Below are 10,565 nucleotides of genomic sequence, written 5' to 3'. Positions count from 1 at the left end.
AGTAATGATCTGGAATGAACTGCCCAGAGAATGTGGAAGCATCAGCAACTATGAAAACACACTTGCCTATATCCTTAAATACAAAGTTAGGGAATGGAAAAAACAGAGAAGACAAAGGAAATCTCTGTCAAACAGCCATCACAGGAATGATGGATCAAATAGTTTCCTTCCATGCAATTTAATTCAAAGATGGTGAAGCTAATTTCCCAACTGAACTTCTTAAGGAAATATTTTGGAAATGGGAACACCACTGAAAGATTCAGAGAACTCAAGCAGATCACAAACTGTATGGATAGGTATGTAATACCCTGTACTGAGCTGAAAATGTTTTGCTGGAAAAGGGCAGCAGGTCAGGCAGCATCCAGGAAACAGGAGAATCGACGTTTTGGGCATAAGCCCTTCTTCAGGAAGGGCTTATGCCCGAAACGCTGATTCTCCTGTTCCCTGGATGCTGCCTGACCTGCTGCGCTTTTCCAGCAACACATTTTCAGCTCTGATCTCCAGCATCTGCAGACCTCACTTTCTCCTGTAATACCCTATAGTACTGTCAGCCAAAATATTTCCTTGTCACAAAATTCTACTATGCTGTTAGTACAATTTTCATGTAAGATTACTGCCAGGTGCAATAAACCATTCTAGTTGGGGATGTTTTCCAAAAGATAAGTCAAACAAAGCCAGACAAAATTGAACTGAAAGAATCACATCTATGAACTCATATTCTCGACAACTCCATCATATTCCCTTGAATATGTGTTCTGTTACACAGGCAGGACTGGGCCACAAAGAATGGGTGGCACATTCAGTTGATTAATAGTGGCTTTAGAAATCCTGAACATTAATTTGAAATCCCAAGAAATTTCTTGTTTCAGGTCAAGTATGGTGAAGGTGCTGATTAATTACAATCTACTGGATGCCATGAGTTGATCAATACTTTCTCTTCCACGTGAAGACCAATTCAAACATACATTGATGGTGCAATCAAACATTGAAATAGAGGACTTCACTGTTAATGATGAAGAACGGATGTAGGTTTGCTTGCTGAGTTGGAAGGTTCATTTTCAGATGTTTCATCACCATACAAAGTCACATCTTTAGTGAGCCGCTGAATGAAGCAATGGTGGTGTAGCCCGCTTTCTATTTATATGTTTGGGTTTCCTGGGTTGGTGATATCATTTTCTGTGGTGACACCATTTCCTATGGTGATGTCATTTTCTGTTCGTTTTTTCAGGGGGGTGGTAAATGAGATCCAAGTCAATATGTTTGTTGATAGAGTTCCGATTGGAAAGCCATGCTTCTAGGAATTCTCGTGCATGTCTCTGGCTTGTTCTAGGATGGATGTGTTGTCCCAGTCAAAATAGTGGCCTTCCTCATCCATATGTAAGGATACTAGTAAGAGTGACACGTGTTGTTTTGTGGCTAGTTGATGTTCATGTATCCTGGTGGCTAGGTTTCTGCCTGTTTGTCCGATGTAGTATTTGTTACAGTTTTTGCAAGGTATTTTGTAGATGACATTAGTTTTACTTGTGTGTATAGGGTCTTTCAAGTTCATTAGCTGCTGTTTTAGTGTGTTAGTGAGTTTATGGGCTATGATGATGCAAAGGGGTCTGAATAGTCTGGTAGTCATTTCTGAGATTCTTTGACGTACGGGAGAGTGGCTAGGGTTTCTGGACATATTTTGTCTGCTTGTTTGGCTTTGTTGCTCAGAAATCAGAAATGAAAGACAACCAACTCACAGAAGAAATCCAGCAAACCATCAGACAGGCAGTCACACCAACGTTAAGCAGGAAAAAGGAAGGAAACATACTCAAAACACAACAAAGGAAAGCACTGAAAAGACTTAAAAAAGATAAAAATATTGTCCTATCTGCAGACAAAGGACACTTGACAGTCATCTTAAATCAAAGAGACTACATTGAGAAAGCAAATACACTACTTGCAGATGCTCAGACCCAACCCCACAACGAGAGAACCAAATCAGAGACCTACTCAAAAAACTTCAGAAATCTGGAGAAATAAATAAGACCAGCCTCCAAAAAATGAAACCAGATGAATCCAACACACCACACTTCTATGGATTACCCAAACTTCACAAGCCAGGAGCCCTCCTCAGACTCAGTCTCGCAAACTGGAACACCAATGTACAGATTGGCCAAGGAGCTACACCAAAGACTAAAACACTTAGTAAAAGCCTCACACCACTCCATCCACTCCACCCAAGAATTCCTGAAGACCAAAGACACTAAGATAGAAGAGGATGAAATAATGGTCTCCTCTAATGTAACAGCCCTGTTCACACCTGTCAACATCAACCTGGCCAAGGAAACACTGACTACATTATTAGACGACCCAAAGACACATACACCAAAAACCAACAACTTCATCAACAAGGACAGTATCATCAAGCTTGTGGACCTATGCCCTACCACCCACTGCACCTTCAACAACAAAACCTACAAACAAATCAATGGAACACCCATGGGATCTCCAATATCAGGGTTCTTAGCAGAGACTCGAACAAACAGCTCTGCCAACCATCCAACCCAAACTTTGGGTCCGCTATGTGGATGCCACCTTTGTCATCACTAGAGTCACAGAGATGTACAGCATGGAAACAGACCCTTCGGTCCAAGCCGTCCATGCCGATCAGATTTCCCAACCCAATCTAGTCCCACCTGTCAGCACCCAGCCCATATCCCTCCAAACCCAGCCCATACCCATCCAAATGCCTCTTAAATGTTGCAATTGTACCAGCCTCCACCACTTCGTCTGGCAGCTCATTCCATACACGCACCACCCTCTGCGTGAAAAAGTTGCCCCTTAGGTCTCTTTTATACCTTTCCCCTCTCACCCTAAGCCTATGCCGTCTAGTTCTGGACTCCCCGACCCCAGGGAAAAGACTTTGCCTATTTATCCTATCCATGCCCCTCATAATTTTGTAAACCTCTATAAGATCACCCAAATTAGAGGAAACCTTCAAGACCATCTGTACTACCCTTACTGGCATAAAATTCACTAAAGAGGAGGAAAACAAGAACAAACCGCCATTCCTAGATGTTGCAGTACAGTGAACAGCCAATGGGGAACTTCAAACCAGCGTCTATGGGAAAACAACACATACAGACCAAATATTGAGCTACAGAAGCAATTATCCAACATCCACAAACAAAGCTGCATTAGAATATTATTTCAATGAGCCAACACACACTGCAGCACAGAGGAAAATCACCTATATAGTGTAATCAAAAAGAAAGGGTACCCAATGAACACAGCACGCCGATTTTTGAACTCTAAACCCAGACAAGCAGATAATACATATCCAGAAACCCTTGCCACTCTCTCTTACATCAAATACATCTTGGAAGTGACTGCCAGACAACTCAGACCACATGGCATCATGGTAGCCCACAAACCCACCAACACACTAAAACAGCAGCTAATTAACTTGAAAGACCCTATACAAACAACAAGCAAAATTATCACGAACTTGATTGATGAGAGCAGAGCAGTAGATATGATCTATATGGACTTCAGTAAGGCATTCAACAGGGAGACTGATTAGCAAGGTTAGATCTCACGGAATACAGGAAGAATTAGCCATTTGGATACAGAATTGGCTTGAAGGTAGAAGACAGAGAGTGATGGTGGAGGGTTGTTTTTCAGACTGGAGGCCTGTGACCAGTGGAGTGCCATAAGGATCGGTGCTGGGTCCACTTCTTTTCATCAATTATATAAATGATTTGGATGAGAGCATAAGAGGTATAGTTAGTAAGCTTGCAGATGACACCAAAATTGGCGGTCTAGTGGACAGTGAAGAAGGTTACCTCAGATTACAACAGTATCGTGATCAGATGGGCCAATGGGACGAGAAGTGGCAGATGGACTTTAATTCGGATAAATGCAAGGTGCTGCATTTTGGGAAAACAATTCTTATCAGGACTTATACACTTAATGGTAAGGTCCGAGGGAGTGTTGCTGAACAAAAAGACCTTGGAGTGCAGGTTCATAGCTCCTTGAAAGTGGAGTCGCAGGTAGATAGGATAGTGAAGAAGGCGTTCGGTATGCTTTCCTTTATTGGTCAGAGTATTGAGTACAGGAGTTGGGAGGTCATGTTGCTGCTGTATGGGACATTGGTTAGGTCACTGTTGGAATACTGTGAGCAATTCTGGTCTCCTTCCTCTTGGAAAGATGTTGTGAAATTTGAAAGGGTTCAGAAAAGATTTACAAGATGGTGCCTTATGAACATCCAACTTCAGAACACTTGTAATGACAAATGCGATCCCTTATAGGGGTGCAATTTTAATTAAGAACACTTCTTATGCTTATGAATAGCTGCATTATACTGACCTGCATTGTGTTCCAACTTGTGTTTAAGTCAATTTGGGAATGCAGTTAGGAAAGAAACCCATTCACAACCCTGGGACTGCCTGTATTGACTTTATTTTTTGCTTTGAAAAGGTCCAAAGAACCTCACTTCAATGGCTCACCAGACAGATCTCAATACTAGTGTGTTGTCTCCAGTGAAATCATTTTGAACAGTGGTCTTTTTATCATAGAACATAGTACAGGCCCTTTGGCCCTCGATGTTGTGGAACCAATCTCAGGCCCATCTCACCTACACTATTCCATTCTCGTCCATATGCCTATCCAATGACCATTTAAATGTCCTTAAAGTTGGCAAGTCTACTACTGTTGCAGGCAGTGTGTTCCATGCACCTACTATTCACTGAGTAAATAAACTACCTCTAACATCTGTCCTATATCTGTCATCCCTCAAGTTAAAGCTATGTCCCCGTGTGCTAGCCATCACCATCTGAGGAAAAAGGGTCTCACTGCCCAACCTATTTAACCCTCTGATTATCTTATATATCTCAATTATGTCACCTCTCAACCTTCTTCTCTCTAAGGATAACAGCCTCAAGTCCCTCAGCTTTTCCTCATAAGACCTTCCCTCCATATCAGGCAACATCCTAGTAAATCTCCTCTGAACCCTTTCCAAAGCTTCCACATCCTTCCTATAATGTGGTGACCAGAACTGCACGCAATACTTCAAGTGTGGCTGCACCAGAGTTTTGTACAGCTGCAGCATGATCTCATGGGTCCAAAACTCAATCCTTCTACCAATAAAGGCTAACACATCGGATGGAAGACCGCAAAGACCGTTCCCTCCGTGACTACCTGGTCAGGTCTACGCCCGCCTACAACCCACCCTCCCATGCCACCACAGGAACTGCAAAACTTGCGCTCACACCACCTCCCTCACCTCCATCCAAGGCCCTAAAGGAGCCTTCCACATCCAAAGTTTTACCTGCGCATCCACTATTATCATTTATTGTATCCGTTGCTCCCGATGCAGTGTCCTCTACATTGGGGAGACTGGACGCCTCCTAGCAGAACACTTTAGGGAACATCTCCGGGACACCCACACCAATCAACCACACCGCCCTGTGGCCCAACATTTCAACTCCCCCTCCCACTCTGCCAAGGACATGGAGGTCCTGGGCCTCCTTCACCACCACTCCCTCACCACCAGACGCCTGGAGGAAGAACACCTCATCTTCCGCCTCGGAACACTTCAACCCCTGGGCATCAATGTGGACTTCAACCGTTTCCTCATTTCCTCTTCCCCCACCTCACCCTAGTTCCAAACTTCCAGCTCAGCACTGTCCCCATGACTTGTCCTACCTGCCTTTCTTCTTTTACACCTATCCACTCCACCCTCTCCCCGCCCCGACCTATCACCTTCATCCCCTCCCCCACTCACCTATTGTACTCTATGCTACTTTCTCCCCACCCCCACCCTCCTCTAGCTTATCTCTCCACGCTTCAGGCTCTCTGCCTTTATTCCTGATGAAGGGCTTTTGCCTGAAACGTCGATTTTACTGCTCCTCGGATGCTGTCTGAACTGCTGTGCTCTTCTAGCACCACTGATCCAGAATGCCTTCTTAACAACCCCATCAACCCTGGGTGGCAACTTTCAGGAAACTATGTGCACGGATACCGAGATCTCTCAGTTAATCCACACTACCAAGAATCCCACCATTAGCCCAGTACTCTGCGTTCCTGTTACTCCTTCCAAAATGAATCACCTCACACTTTTCTGCATTAATTTCCATTTGCCACCTCTTGGCCCAGCTCTGCAGCTTATCTATGTCCCTCTGTAACCTGCAACATCCTTCAGCACTATCCGCAACTCCAACGACCTTAGTGTCATCTGCAAATTTGCTAACCCATCCTTCTACACCCTCATTTAGATCATTTATAAAAATGACAAACAGCAGTGGCCCCAAAACAGATCCTTGCAGTACACCACTAGAAACTGAATTCCAGAATGAATATTTCCCATCAACAACCATCCTCTGTCTTCTTTCAGCTCACCAATTTCTGATCCAAACCACTAAATCACCTTCAATCCCATGTCTCCTCATTTTGTGCAATAGCCGACCATGAGGAACCTTATCAAAAGCCCGACTGAAATTCATGTACACCACATCAACTGCTTTACCCTCATCCACCTGTTTGGTCACCATCTCAAAGAACTCTAAGTTTTGAGAGGCACGACCTACCCTTCACAAAACCGTGTTGACTATCCCTAATCAACTTATTCCTCTCTAGATGATTGAGTCCTATCTCTTTTAACCTTTTCCAACACTTCACCAAAACCGAAGTAAGGCTCACTGGTCTCTAATTACCAAGGTTGTCTCTGCTGTCATACTTGAACAAGGGGACATTTGCTATTCTCCAGTCTTTTGGCACTATTCCTATAGTCAACAATGACATAAGGATCAAAGTCAAAGGCTTTGCAATCTCCTCCCTGGCTTCCCAGACTATCCTAGGATAAATCCCATCCGGCCCTGGGGACTTAGCTATTTCCACACTTCCCAGTATTGCTCACACCTCTTCCTTGTGAAACTCAATGCCATCTAGTCTAGTTTTCATTGTTTGTTTCACAATTTCAAATGGTTTTTCTTTTCTTCCTCTTAATTGGACAGATTTATCAGAAATTAAACTGTATTACTTCAGTGAAAGAGGCCTAACAGGGAAGGCAGGTGAACGCAGGGAATGGTTAGGGACATGGGACTGGGATATCATAGCAATTACAGAAACGTGGCTCAGCAATGGACAGGACTGGTGGCTTAATGTTCCAGGATATAAATGTGATAGGAAGGATAGAAAGGGGGCCAAGAGAGGAGAGGGAGTGGCATTTTTGATAAGGGATAGCATTACAGTTGTAGTTAAGGAGGATATTCCTAGGAATACATCCAGGCAAGTTATTTGGGTGGAACTGAGAAATAAGAAAAGGATGATCACCTTATTTGGGATTGTATTATTTGACCCCCTAATTGTCAGTGGAAAATTGAGAAATAAATATGTAAGGAGATTTCAGTTACCTGTAAGAATAATAGGGTGGTTATGGTCGGGGATTTTAGTGTTCCAAACATAGACTGGTACTGCCATCGTATTGAGGGTTTAGATGGAGAGGAATTTGTTAAGAGTGTACAAGAACATTTTCTTAATCAGTATGTGGATGTACCCACGAGAGATGGTGTAAAACTTGACCTATTCTTGGGAAATAAGGCAGAGCTAGTGACCAAGATGTCAGTGGGGAAGCACTTTGGGGCCAGTGACCATAATTCTATTAGTTTTTAAATAGTGATGGAAAAGGATAGACCAGATCTAAAAGTTGTGTTTCTCAACTGGAGGAAAGCTAATTTTGACAGTATTCAGCAAGAACTTTCAAAAGTTGACTGGATGCAGATGTTCGCAGATAAAGGATGGCTGGAAAATGGGAAGTCTTCAAAAATGAGAGAATGAGAGTCCAGAGACTGTATATTCCTGTTTAGGTGAAATGAAAGGCTGTTAGGTATAGGGAGTGCTGGATGACTAAAGAAACTGAGGGTTTGGTTCAGAAAAAGAAGAAAGCATGTATAGACAGGAGAGATCAAGTGAATCCTTCAAAGGGTATGAAGGCAGGAGGAGTATATTTAAGAGGGAAATGAGGAGGGAAGAAAGGGGACATGAGATAGCTTTGGCAAATAGGGTAAAGGAGAATCCAAAGGGCTTTTATAAACACATTAAGGCCAAAAGGATAAATAGGGAGAGAATAGGGCCTCTCAAAGGTCAGCAAGGCAGCCTACGTGTGGAGCCGCAGGTGATGGGTGAGATACTAAACGAGCATTTTGTGTCAGTGTTTACAGTGGATAAGGACATGGAAGACATAGAATGTGGGGAAATAGATGGAGATATCTTGAAAAATTTCCATCTCACAGAGGAGGTGGTACTGGAAGTCTTGAAACACATAAGAGTGCACAAATCTCCAGGACCTGATCAGGTGTATGCTAGAACGCTGTGGGAAGCTAGAGAAGTGATTGCTGGGCCTTTTGCTGAGATATTTGTATCATTGATAGTCACAGGTGAGGTGCCGGAAGACTGGAGGTTGGCTAACGTAGTGCCACTATTTAAGAAGAGAGGTAAGGAAAAGCCAGCGAACTATAGATCGATGAGCCTGGTGTAAGTGGTGGGCAAGCTGTTAGAGGAAATCCTGACAGACAGGATTTGCATGTATTTGGAAAGGCAAGGACTGATTAGGGATAGTCAGCATGGCTTTGTGCGTGGGAAATCATGTAGCTCAAACTTGATTGAGTTTTTTTAAGAAGTAACAAAGTGAATTGCTGAGGTCAGAGCGGTGTACATGATCTATATGGACTTCAGTAAGGCGTTCGACAAGGTTCCCCATAGGAGACTGGTTAGCAAGGTTAGATCTCATGGAATACACGGAGAACTAGCCATTTGGATACAAAATTAGCTCGATGGTAGAAGACAGAGGGTAGTGGTGGAGGGTTGCTTTTCAGACTGGGGGCCTGTGACCAGTGGTATGCTGCAAGGATCAGTGCTGGGTCCGTACTTTTCATAATATAAATGATTTGGATGTGAACAGAGGAGGTATAGTTAGTAAGTTTGCAGATGACACCAAAATTGAGGTGCAGTAGACAGCAAAGAAGGTTACCTCAGAGTACAATGGGATCTTGCTCAGATGTGCCAATGGGCTGAGGAATGGCAGATGGAGTTTAAAACTAGATAAATGTGAGGTGCTGCATTTTGGAAAAGCAAATCAGAGCAGAACTTATACACTTAATGGTAAGTTCCGAGGCAGTGTTGCTGAACAAAGAGACCTTGGAGTGCAAGTTCATAGCTCCTTGAAAGTAGAGTTGCAGGTAGATAGGATAGTGAAGGCGGCATTAGGTATGCTTTCCTTTGTTGGTCAGAGTATTGAGTACAGGAGTTGGGAGGGCATGTCGCAGCTGTACAGAACATTGGTTTGGCCACTTTTGGAATATTACATGCAATTGTGGTCTCCTTCCTATCAGAAGGATGTTGTGAAACTTGAAAGGGTTTAGAAAAGAGTTATAAGGATGTTGCCAGGGTTGGAGGATTTGAGCTGCAGGGAGAGGCTGAACAGGCTGGGGGTGTTTCCCCTGGAGTGTTGGAGGCTGAGGGGTGACCTTTTAGAGCTTTATAAAATCATGAAGAGCATGGATAGGATAAATTGACAAGGTCTTTTCACTGGGGTAGGAGGGTTCAGAACTAGAGGGCATAGGCTTAGGGTGAGAAGGGAAAGATATAAAAGACACCTCAGGGGCAACTGTTTCCACGCAGAGGTTGGTTGTACATAATGAATGAGCTGCCAGAGGAAGTGGAGGAGGCTGATACAATTACATAATTTGTAAGGCATCTGGATTTGTCTATGAAAAGATTAGATTAGATTCCCTGCAGAATGGAAACAGGCAATTTGGCCCAACAAGTCCACACTGACCCTCTGAAGAGTAACCAACCCAGACCCATTCCCCTACATTTACCCTGACTAATGTACCTTACACTATGGGCAATTTAGCATGGCCAATTCACCTGATTTGCACATCTTTTGGATTGTGGGAGGAAACTGGAGCACCCGGAGGAAACCCATGCAGACAAGGGGAGAATGTGCAAACTCCACACAGACAGTCGTCCGAGGTGGGAATCAAACCTGGGTCCCTAGCGCTGAGGCGGCAGTGCTAACCACTGAGCCACCATGCTGCCCTATCACGCCACAACATGGTCAGGAAATAATCACCTGTCTTTTCTCAGTTTTTTTCATTTCCATTGATTGGTCCAACACCCTTGGTGAGTTAAATATTTTTGAACCAGCTAGGTCATTCACCAAATTAAAATAAATTATATTTATTGTTATTTCTGTACTACTACACTTCCAATTTCTCTATTTACTAAGTTACTGTTTAATCTAACTCTAAATAATGTAATCAGTTTATCACCTTGTGTCTTCCACTGATGAATATTTTTATTCCTTCATTAGCTTCTTTGCAAGTCAAATTGTATCATTAGTCAGTATTGGTCACAAGTGGCTTGTTCCAGTGTCTTCCAATGTTTTAGTTGTTTGCCTTCTCTATTAGAAGAATAAGAGGAGCCTCTCCTTCAGAAATAAAATATTTAAGCTTTCCACGAATGGTTTACTTTTTTTCAGAAGAAGGGAATACTTTTCTCTTCCAGATAAAATATCCCGAACACGAAGT

This window comes from Chiloscyllium plagiosum, unplaced genomic scaffold (assembly GCF_037043375.1).
Source record: "Chiloscyllium plagiosum isolate Xiang-an unplaced genomic scaffold, Cpla_swu_hap1 HiC_scaffold_48, whole genome shotgun sequence".
NCBI lineage: Eukaryota > Metazoa > Chordata > Chondrichthyes > Orectolobiformes > Hemiscylliidae > Chiloscyllium > Chiloscyllium plagiosum.
Note: the sequence above shows the minus strand (reverse complement) of the source record.